The sequence below is a fragment of the Acomys russatus genome, chromosome 19 (genome assembly GCF_903995435.1).
Source record: "Acomys russatus chromosome 19, mAcoRus1.1, whole genome shotgun sequence".
NCBI classification, from domain to species: Eukaryota; Metazoa; Chordata; class Mammalia; order Rodentia; family Muridae; genus Acomys; species Acomys russatus.
In genome coordinates this window covers 16,487,930-16,497,567 of record NC_067155.1, presented here as the reverse complement: position 1 = coordinate 16,497,567, position 9,638 = coordinate 16,487,930, and the positions used below count along the sequence as shown (strand labels likewise).

Below are 9,638 nucleotides of genomic sequence, written 5' to 3'. Positions count from 1 at the left end.
AACAACTCTTGACATCACTGCTCACATGAGCAGACCTTTTATGCCGAACCCGCCTCTCCAACGAGTCACGCAACTTGAGCTGTTCCTGCCTCCTGTCTCTCACTGTTGAGGAGGGAGAGAGCGCCCAGACTTTTTCTGCATTGGCTGCTGGTCACCCCACTCACTCTCTGTTCCCTTGCTCAACCATACATGTTGACAAAAACACCTTGTACCCTATACATGGGACCAAAGGGCAGTGGGAGTAACCCCTGTGGTGAGTGTGCATCCAGTTTTGTCTGTTTCTTTACTCAGGCATGGGCCTGTGTGTGTGCGCTGCATATGTAAAAGGATGTTTCTTATGTGAACATACAGGTCTGTGTTTCTGTGTTCCTCTGTATATGTTTGAGTGTGTGTTTGTCTGTGTGTCTGTGTGTCTGTGTGTCTGTGTTGGGGAGTTTTCTTTTTTTTTTTTTTTTTTTCTGAGACAAGGTTTCTCTGTGTTAGCCTTGGCTGTCCTGGGACTTACATTGTAGACCAGGCTGGCCTCGAACTCACAGTGATCCACCTGTCTCCACCTCCTGAGTGCTGGCACTAAAGGCGTGCGCCACCACTGCCCGGCCATGTTGCTGAGTTTTCAAGGCAGAGTTTTTCTGTTTAGCCATTAGCTGTTCTCTTACTCAGTCTATACACTAATCTGGCCTAAAACTCGGAGAGCGAGCCCCCTGCTTCTGACTCCTAACTACAGAGTCAATGGTGTATGTGTGGTTCATAAGCACATTCTTGCATTGTGGGGCTGCTCTGTGTGTGTGTGTGTGTGTATGTGTGTGTGTATGTGTGTGTGTATGTGTGTGTATGTGTGTGTGTTTGTGTGTGTGTATGTGTGTGTATGTGTGTGTATGTGTGTATGTGTGTATGTGTGTGTGTATGTGTGTGTATGTGTGTGTATGTGTGTGTATGTGTGTGTATGTGTGTGTATGTGTGTATGTGTGTGTATGTGTGTGTATGTGTGTATGTGTGTGTATGTGTGTGTATGTGTGTGTGTATGTGTGTGTATGTGTGTATGTGTGTGTATGTGTGTGTGTGTGTGTGTGTGTATGTGTGTGTATGTGTGTGTATGTGTGTGTGTATGTGTGTATGTGTGTGTATGTGTGTATGTGTGTATGTGTGTGTATGTGTGTGTATGTGTGTGTATGTGTGTGTATGTGTGTGTGTATGTGTGTGTATGTGTGTGTATGTGTGTGTATGTGTGTGTGTATGTGTGTGTATGTGTGTATGTGTGTGTATGTGTGTGTATGTGTGTGTATGTGTGTGTATGTGTGTGTATGTGTTATGTGTGTGTATGGTGTGTATGTGTGTGTGTGTGTATGTGTGTGTGTCTAGTGTGTGTATGGTGTGTATGTGTGTGTGTATGTGTGTATGTGTAGTGTGTGTGTATGTGTGTGTGTATGGTGTGTATGTGTGTATGTTTGTATGTGTGTGTGTATGTGTGTTATGTGTGTGTATGTGTGTGTATGTGTGGTGTGTGTTATGTGTGTGTGTATGTGTGTGTATTTGTGTGTATGTGGTGTTATGTGTTTGTATGTGTGTGTATGTGTGTGTTATGTGTGTGTAGGTGTGTGTATGTGTGTGTATGTGTGTGTATGTGTGTGTGTGTTATGTGTGTGTATGTGTGTATGTGTTGTGTTTGTGTGTGTGTTTGTGTGTCTGTGGTGTCTGTGTGTTCTGTGTGTCTGTTGTGTGTTTGTGTGTGTCTGTGTGTGTGTCTGTGTGTGTGTCTGTGTCTGTGTGTGTGTCTGTGTGTGTCTGTGGTGTGTGGTGTGTGTGTCTGTGTGTGTGTCTGTGTGTGTGCGTCTGTGTGTCTGTGTGTGTGTCTGTGTGTGTGTGTCGGTGTGTGTGTGTCTGTGTGTGTCTGTGTTTTTTTTTCGTTTCTCTGTGCCTGCCTCCCCCTCGTCTGGTTGCGTGCTCCTGTGTGTGCTTCTCTGGGCTGTTTTGTTCCCCCCCCCTCCCCCTTCTGTCGGTTCTTTTCCCTTTCCCCCTTCCCTCTCTCGCCTGTGGGCGCCCCCCGTGGGCGCTGTGGTGGTTTGCCTCGTTTCCGCCCTCCCCCTCCCCCCCCCCCCCGCCGCCCGGCCGACGGTTTATGTTCGCCTGCTTGGCCCCTCGCGCCGCACCCTCTTCGGAGAAGTGTGTCACTGTGGAGGCGGGGCTCTGAGGTCATATGTGCCTAAGCCCTGCACAGTGTGGAAGCCGGTCTCCTTCTCGTGTCCTCAGCTCAAGATGTAAAACTCTCAGCTTCTTCCTTTAGCACCAGGTCTCCCTAGATGCTGTAATGATTCCCGCCAGAACGGTGATGGTAAGCCAGTGCCATAAATGCTTTCTTTTATAAGAGCTGCCTTGATCGTGTAGTTTCCTGACACTAGCAAATTCCTAAGTAACACAGAGGTTGGTACCAGGAGGTGGGTTATTGCTGTGATAGGCCTGACCATGATTTTTGCTTGAAGAAATGTGACTTTGGGGACTTTTGAAAGCAGTAGGATGCCCCGAGTGTGTCTTAACGGACTAGTAGAAACATAGAAGGCAGTGGTGCTGATGATGATTTGAACGTGAGGACCAGGCTCAGGAGTTTTCCAGTGAGAGGAACTCTAATATGTTGCCTAGAGACTGTTCTTGTGATATTCTGGTGAAGATTGTGGCTGCTATTTTCCTTTAGTAGAAGAGTCCGCCTGAGGCTAAAGTGAAGACATTTAGATTAACTGCCTTGACAGAGGAAATCTCAAAATAGCCCAGTATAGACTCTGTCCTGTGGTTTCACTCCTATGAAGAACATTCTGATGAAATGTAGCAAGCTTTAAAATAAAAATACAAAATGTATGGTTCAAGGGTTAAAGGGTCAAGAAGTGAAATGGGACAAAGTCCTGTGTTCAAGAATATGACAAGATAGGACAGCAAGTAGCCAAGAAGAGACTTGATACCCTATGAGAATATATAGGGGGACGTAATCCCCCTCAAGAACAGTCATAGGGGAGGGGAATAATGGGAAAATGGGGGGGGGGAGGAATGGGAGGATACAAGGGATGGGATAAACATTGAGATGTAACAAGAATAAATTAATAAAAAAAAATTAAAAAAAAAAAAAAGAATATGACAAGATTAAACATATTACACGGAGCCGGGTGTGGTGGCACATTCGTTTAATCCCAGCACTCGGGAGGCAGAGGCAGGCGGATCGCTGTGAGTTCGAGGCCAGCCTGGTCTACAAAGTGAGTCCAGGACAGCCAAGGCTACACAGAGAGACCCTGTCTCAAAAAAAGAAAGGAAGGAAGGAAGAAAGAAAAGATATTAAAGGAGCAGTGACCTCCAGGTAAGATCCCACCCAGCTAAGGTTCTATATTATGAAAAAGAATTAGAGAGATCGCAGCGGTTCCTGCAGCAGCGGCGGCGGCGGCGGCAGCGACTCTTTGGCTCTGCAGCACACGGGTCTGCCAGCCCACGCTGCCAGGCTGCCCAAGCAGAAGGTTAGCGTGGATGGTTTAGCAAAGGCGGAGCCCAAGCACGGCTCCGCGAGGCTGTCACCAAGGTGGACGCAAAGCGGAAAAGGCCTCGGGGAAGGATAAATCATCAGACCGAAAATGTGCCAGCAAAGGGCAAACAAGCTGAAGTGGCTGACCAACAAACTACAGATCTGCCTGCAAAAAAAAAAAAAAATGGAGAGACAGAAAACCGAAGTCCAGCCTCTGAGGTAGAAGAGAGAGAAGCCAAGCCTGACTAACCATCCATCGTGTCTGTCAGTGGTCCCTCCCTCCCTTCTTGTACAATCAGGAGGAATATTTTTATCAACTATTTTGTAACTGCGAGTTTTCTAGTAGCTCTAGAAACAATTTTAAGGGCTGCGGGAAATTCTACCTCATCCCATTTTGTTTAACTGTAAATGATTTTTTTACGAGGTTAAATCATTTCCTGGTTGTTTATTTTTTGGTACAACCAGAAAATAGCAGGATACTGAGTCAGGAGAGGCTGTGACTGTCGCGGGGTCACCATAACACTCCGTAGAGGGGGCTAGTTTTATACCCTACAACACGGAGTGTTCTAAATGGCAATTTGGAGTCTCAGTCGTGCATTCCTGTCTGGAATATTAATGTTTTCAGTTAGATCTGGTCTCCTGTTTCTAGTAGAGCCGTTTCCTAAGAAAACAACTCCTTGGTCCTTGCCCTGTCAGAACTGTAACGTCTCTGGTCTGGCTGTTCATTTTTTTCTAATAATCATGATAATGTACTGTAAAAGGTGAGAATTTTGAATTTATACTGCTTGTGGCATAAAATTGCAAGTCGGTGGAACTGAGGATTGTGAACATTGGGTTGTTATGTGAGGTCTTACAGAAAACCTGTCAAAATTGAGTCTGGAGTGTCACTGGAATAAGTTCAAAGAGAGACAACACAAGGTTCTTCATGTGGGTCCGCGAACACAATGTGTGTGTGTGTGTGTGTGTGTGTGTGTGTGTGTGTGTGTGTGTGTGTGTGAGACTTCAAAGTCTGGGTACTTTTGTTAAGAATCGAAATGTCTGTATTCCGTTCCTCAGCCAATAAAAAATCTCATTTGTGAAAGAAAAAAGAATAATTAAAAGGTTGGGACAAGTGCAGTAGTAAATGCCTCTAAATCACACCGCTCAGGAGACAGAGGCGTGTAGATCTCTAAATTCAAGGCTGTCCTTGTCTACAGAAACTGCTCCGCGTCCTCCACACTTAGACAATAAAGAAAAAGCACTGAATTGAATAAGGGGAGCGCATGACCCGCCCCATCAAGCCGGAGAGAACACAGCAGCTTCAGCAACATAGTTCTGGCTTTCGGGTCAAGGATAGCCCCTGATAGCAAGGAAAGTAACTGAGGCCAAGCGTATGGCAGGTTGTCCCTGCATGGAGAGGCCATTGTAGGAACCTGTGAAAGACCATTATGTGACATCGTAAACTTGAAGCCTGGGTTGCCTTGGAGACCCCAAAAGTTTAGAGATGCCAGAGCTGTGGAATGCCTGCTGAGGAGGGGAAAAACACCAACAAGGAGTGGGTCCACCCCAAGAGAAAGAAGTGTCTTGCAGTCAACCAAGCTGGAAGGAGTTGAAGATCAAAACAGCATTATGACATCAGACATGGGACACGCAGAGTTTACAGTTTCCAGTCTTACTTTGGCACAGTATTTTCCTATTGTGATCCATTTTGGAATAGTAATGTATATCTTATGCCATTATATGTTGGAAGTGTACGATCGGCTCTATTTATTTTGGTTTTTATGGGGTATTAGCGTTAAAAGATTGCAAGAGTCTCAGAAGAGACTTTGAACTTTGGACACGTTGTTGAGACTGTTGATAGGCCACGCAGACTTTTCAAGCCGGACAGTATGCATTTTGCGTTGTGTGATGACTACAAGCCTCCAGGGGCCGGGGAATGGAGTGGAGTGGAGTGGTTTGGTTAGGCATGGTCCCCATAGATCGCCATCTTTGAATGCCTGTCTGTAGAGAGCGGCACTATTAGGAGAGGAAGGTTTTAGCCTGGTAGAGGGGTAGTTGGAGACTCTGCTCACTGTCACGGTTGATCACTTCCTGCCGGTTGTCTCACAGCCCCTGGAGCTCTCTGAATGCCCTCTCTGACAGTGTCTCTTTCCTCCCCCCCCCCCCCCCCCTTAGACTCAGTGCTGCAGGAGGAAACACGGTCTTACTCAGTTTTTTAACGAAGGAGAATTACCAGACACCGGGTCATTATGATTACTAGACATTTCAGAAGAATTAACCTCCAATAACACATCACCGGAAGCTGGTGAGGCTTTTGTTGCTCCAACATAACACGACACAGGGGCAAGCATGTGTGCCTAACACTGAGAAGACTCCTAATCCCATTTAATATTTTTCATCTGTTTATATCTATGCTTTGGAGCAGACACTTAGCCACAGGCACAGACAAAACAACCAAAGCAGGAAATCAGGAGCAGAAGTGGGGGCTGTTGGGTGCTAGACTAGCATTCCTTGCCAGTTTGGGCTACAGGTTTGATGTGGGAAAATTGTCACTGGTCAAATATCAGAAGCAAACAAAGAAATGATTGTGCAAGAGAGAGATGGGGCCAGGATACAACCATAAACCCAATCCAAGTATCTTGCTATCACCAACCTCATGCTTTTTAAGCATTTCACAATTCCCAAAAACGTCACCATCAACTAAAGACCAACTTTTCAAACAAGTAAACTGGTAAGAAGTATTTTTCAACAAAAACATAGTATAAAGGTAAAACTAGATCGATCTGATCACATTTTAAACATCTTACTTTGGATGTTGTTGTTGTTGTTGCTTTATTGTGTTAATTCTATTATTTACAAATAACATTTAAAAACAATAAGTGACCAGATTTGAAGTCTATACATCTCAGTAAACATGTACTCTGAAGATGCGGAGCTTTGCGTCGTCATTTTTCTTTTTCATTTTATGTGTATGTGTGTTTCATCTAAACTGCAGGTGTGTGTCTGCTGCCCAAGAGTTCAGAAAAAAAGACACTGCACACCATGAAACCAGAATAGCAAATGATAGTGAGGCGCCATATAGGGGCTGGAAAATGTCCACAGATCTTCTGGAAGAAAGACCAGTGCCCTTTGGTGCTGAGCCACCTTCCCCGTTCACATCTCACTTCTAAATGCAGTTACAGCGGCATTTAAATGTCGGCATCGATGTCAGAGGGAATATTCAGCAGTTACCGCTCTGGACTGCTTTCTCCACTAAAATTAACTCACGCCCTGCACGCAAACAAAAGACGTTCGTTCTATCCCACTACCCCAACGCTGTCATGTTTAAAAGACTTTCCCGTAGAGCGCCACGTAAGTTACCAGCTTTGTTATTTACCGTTCAGTTGTAGGCTGCATACGGGTACAAATGTGGAGAGCTGATGTGTACTGACCCAGGTTACAATGGATGAGGAACTTTGTTCTCTATGGCACAAATTGTGTCTTCCTTACATTGACACTTGACAAAAGAGGTTGTGACAAATGTAGAACCCGGAAAGACACGTGTCGTCGGCAGAGAAGAGGAAAACTGAACCATAGGCGCCCGTGCGGACAACAGGAACATGTACAGAGCTACATAAACATTACAGGGCAAGACCAGCTGGACATGGGCTAGGCGGATAGAGTACATCCTCAGGACACATGAGGAATTAGATTTCCCCTTCAGCACTGCATGAAGTGGACGTGATAATGAACAGTTGCTATCTCAGGGCCCTGGAGGTGACGTTGAAATCTAAAGTCATTCCTGACTAGATAAGTATCCAGTTCTACTACAGAGAGTTTCCCAAGGTATTTTTTTAATTAAGTAAAATGTGAATTTAAGTAAGATCTACAGTAAATGACTATGCCATTCATGGGAGAAGCTAAGAGAATGTGCATCCAATCACAGTCGATAGTAGGCTTCTTACTGCGGATCTGACGGTCACACTGAACGTGTCATTACATCACTCGTGCAGGACACCAACTGTTGGAGGAACAGAAGCAAGAGCTGTCCTCACTGATGAGTTCATTATAACTGCAGAGGAATCCCAGCAGGCAGCCTAGACTGGAGTTTCAGTGAATGTGTTAAAAGGAACCACGCAACCCTTTTGATGCCCAGACACACTTTCTTTGCCATGTTATGTTGTTTGCCACCTACAGTGAGGTCGTCAGGGGGAGGGGTCTTCTTTAGGACGGCATGGTCACAGGACTCGAACACTCCCAAGGGGCTGACAGGGACTGTGAGACTGAGAAGACTGCTACCTCAAGCTGTTTCAGATCAGAGACCACTGTGACAAAATGCTCAGATCTGTGATCTCTCCTTTTTTCATCTGACACAGCATTTGATGTACTCATCCAATTTGTCTCAAAAAAAAAATCTTCCATGTCTCACAAATGATGCGCTGCAGCTTCACCGTCCAGTGGATCATCAAAATTCCAAAGAAAATCTCCAGAGTGTATTATATGAAAAGTTAAATGTTTTTCTTGACATGACGTATGTCAGTGTATCTTCCAAGAACGGGAACATTATTTCTATATTTTCTCCAAAAATATGATATGAAGGAAATATAAGAATGCTTACTTCCAAAAGGAAAGCCAGACAATATTATAACTCAGTTACATCCAAGCTGATGCCCATTAAAGCAGCCCTGAGTGTGAAAAAATAAATCTCTAAACAAAGAGTTTAATCCCAAACAACATCCTTCAATATTCTAGTGGGAACCAGTCTGTGCCACCAAATGAATGTTACCTTAGCAAACTTAGACATATTTCCCTTGTTTCTGTGATGCTGGGGTGCTAGATTTTTGCCAATCATTTCATTTTGGGAGGCACCATGTTGAAGGAGTCAGGAACTTCAGTTTCAAACTGAAAATTTCAACCCTCATCTGTGCTTCCAGTCAGCTGAAAGCAATGAAGCTCGTTTGGATCAGGAAAGTGTGATTTACATGCCCAAGGTAAACTAGCTTCATGTTCTGCACCCTCTGAGAATCCTGAGTCAGGGAGGTCAGGGGTCTGGACACTGTGGTGGCTGCTCTTAAGTGTTCCTTTGACTGCATCTGGCATCAACTAAAATCTAAGCTGCTGGGCATTGCTGTGAGAAAGTGTCCTGATCAGATTATCTGAAGATCCACCCTCAGCCTGGGTCACAACTTCCATTGGCAGAACCCATGAAAGAAGGAAATTGTGCTTTTTTTTTTTTTTTTTTTTTTTTTTTGGCCTGTCTGGATTTCCACAGAGGCTGAAACACCAGCAGCTGGCTCTCCAGGCATCTTCCAGGACTGCGGCACCACGTGGAACATCTGAGACCGGCAGCCTCATGTATGGACAACAACTTAATTCTCAGCCTTTGCATTATGGAAGAGTCATTGTTGGCCTGTAAGACAGTCTAATAAATCCCACAGATAGGTGACAGACAGGTAGATAGATAGAAAAATAGATAGATAGATAGATAGATAGATAGATAGATAGATGATAGATATCATAGATACATACACATACATGAGGGAGAGAGAGAGAGAGAGAGAGAGAGAGAGAGAGAGAGAGAGAGAGAGAGAGAGAGAGGCAGGCCGACAGGCTGACTGACTGACTCTGACACTCCTTTTCCTTTAGAAAACCCTGATTAATTCAGGCATTGGTGTGATTCTTGGGAGATTTCAAAAGAAACATGGGAACCTGAAGCTGGTGTTAAAAAATTGTGCAGCTCAGGAGCCACAGGACGAGGAGGCCTCTGCCTAGAGAGCAGGTATAGGAAGAGGATGCTGAGATGGAAGACGAGAAAATCCCATGAAGGTGTGTGACTGTGGCCTGGAGGATACGGGAACCTAGATTATATTGTGTGAAGTAAAACACACAAGAAAATAAGACACAGACACCAAAGATCACACATCATGTGATTCCATTTAAGTGAGACATACATATTAGGCACATCTGTAGACATAAAACTCAGACTATCTACAGAGTCCATCAGCACAGATCATGGAGCACACAGGGCTGGTGAATGGGGTCTGCAGCTGTTGGGAGAAACAGAGAAGTGACTCAGCGTGAGATGTGGCCTGCAGGATTCCCTGTTCGCACATCAAGAAAGGCACTTGATTTATTTCTCCAGTGCAATTCACAGGAAAGAAGAACACACCTCAGAGCTTTGGAG

General features: G+C 44.9%; 1 pseudogene; it reads left to right on the top strand.

Moving 5' to 3' along the window:
- Positions 1 to 2,305: 2,305 nt before the first annotated feature.
- Positions 2,306 to 3,745, top strand: LOC127203235 (non-histone chromosomal protein HMG-14-like; annotated as a pseudogene).
- The last annotated feature ends 5,893 nt before the right edge of the window (positions 3,746 to 9,638 follow it).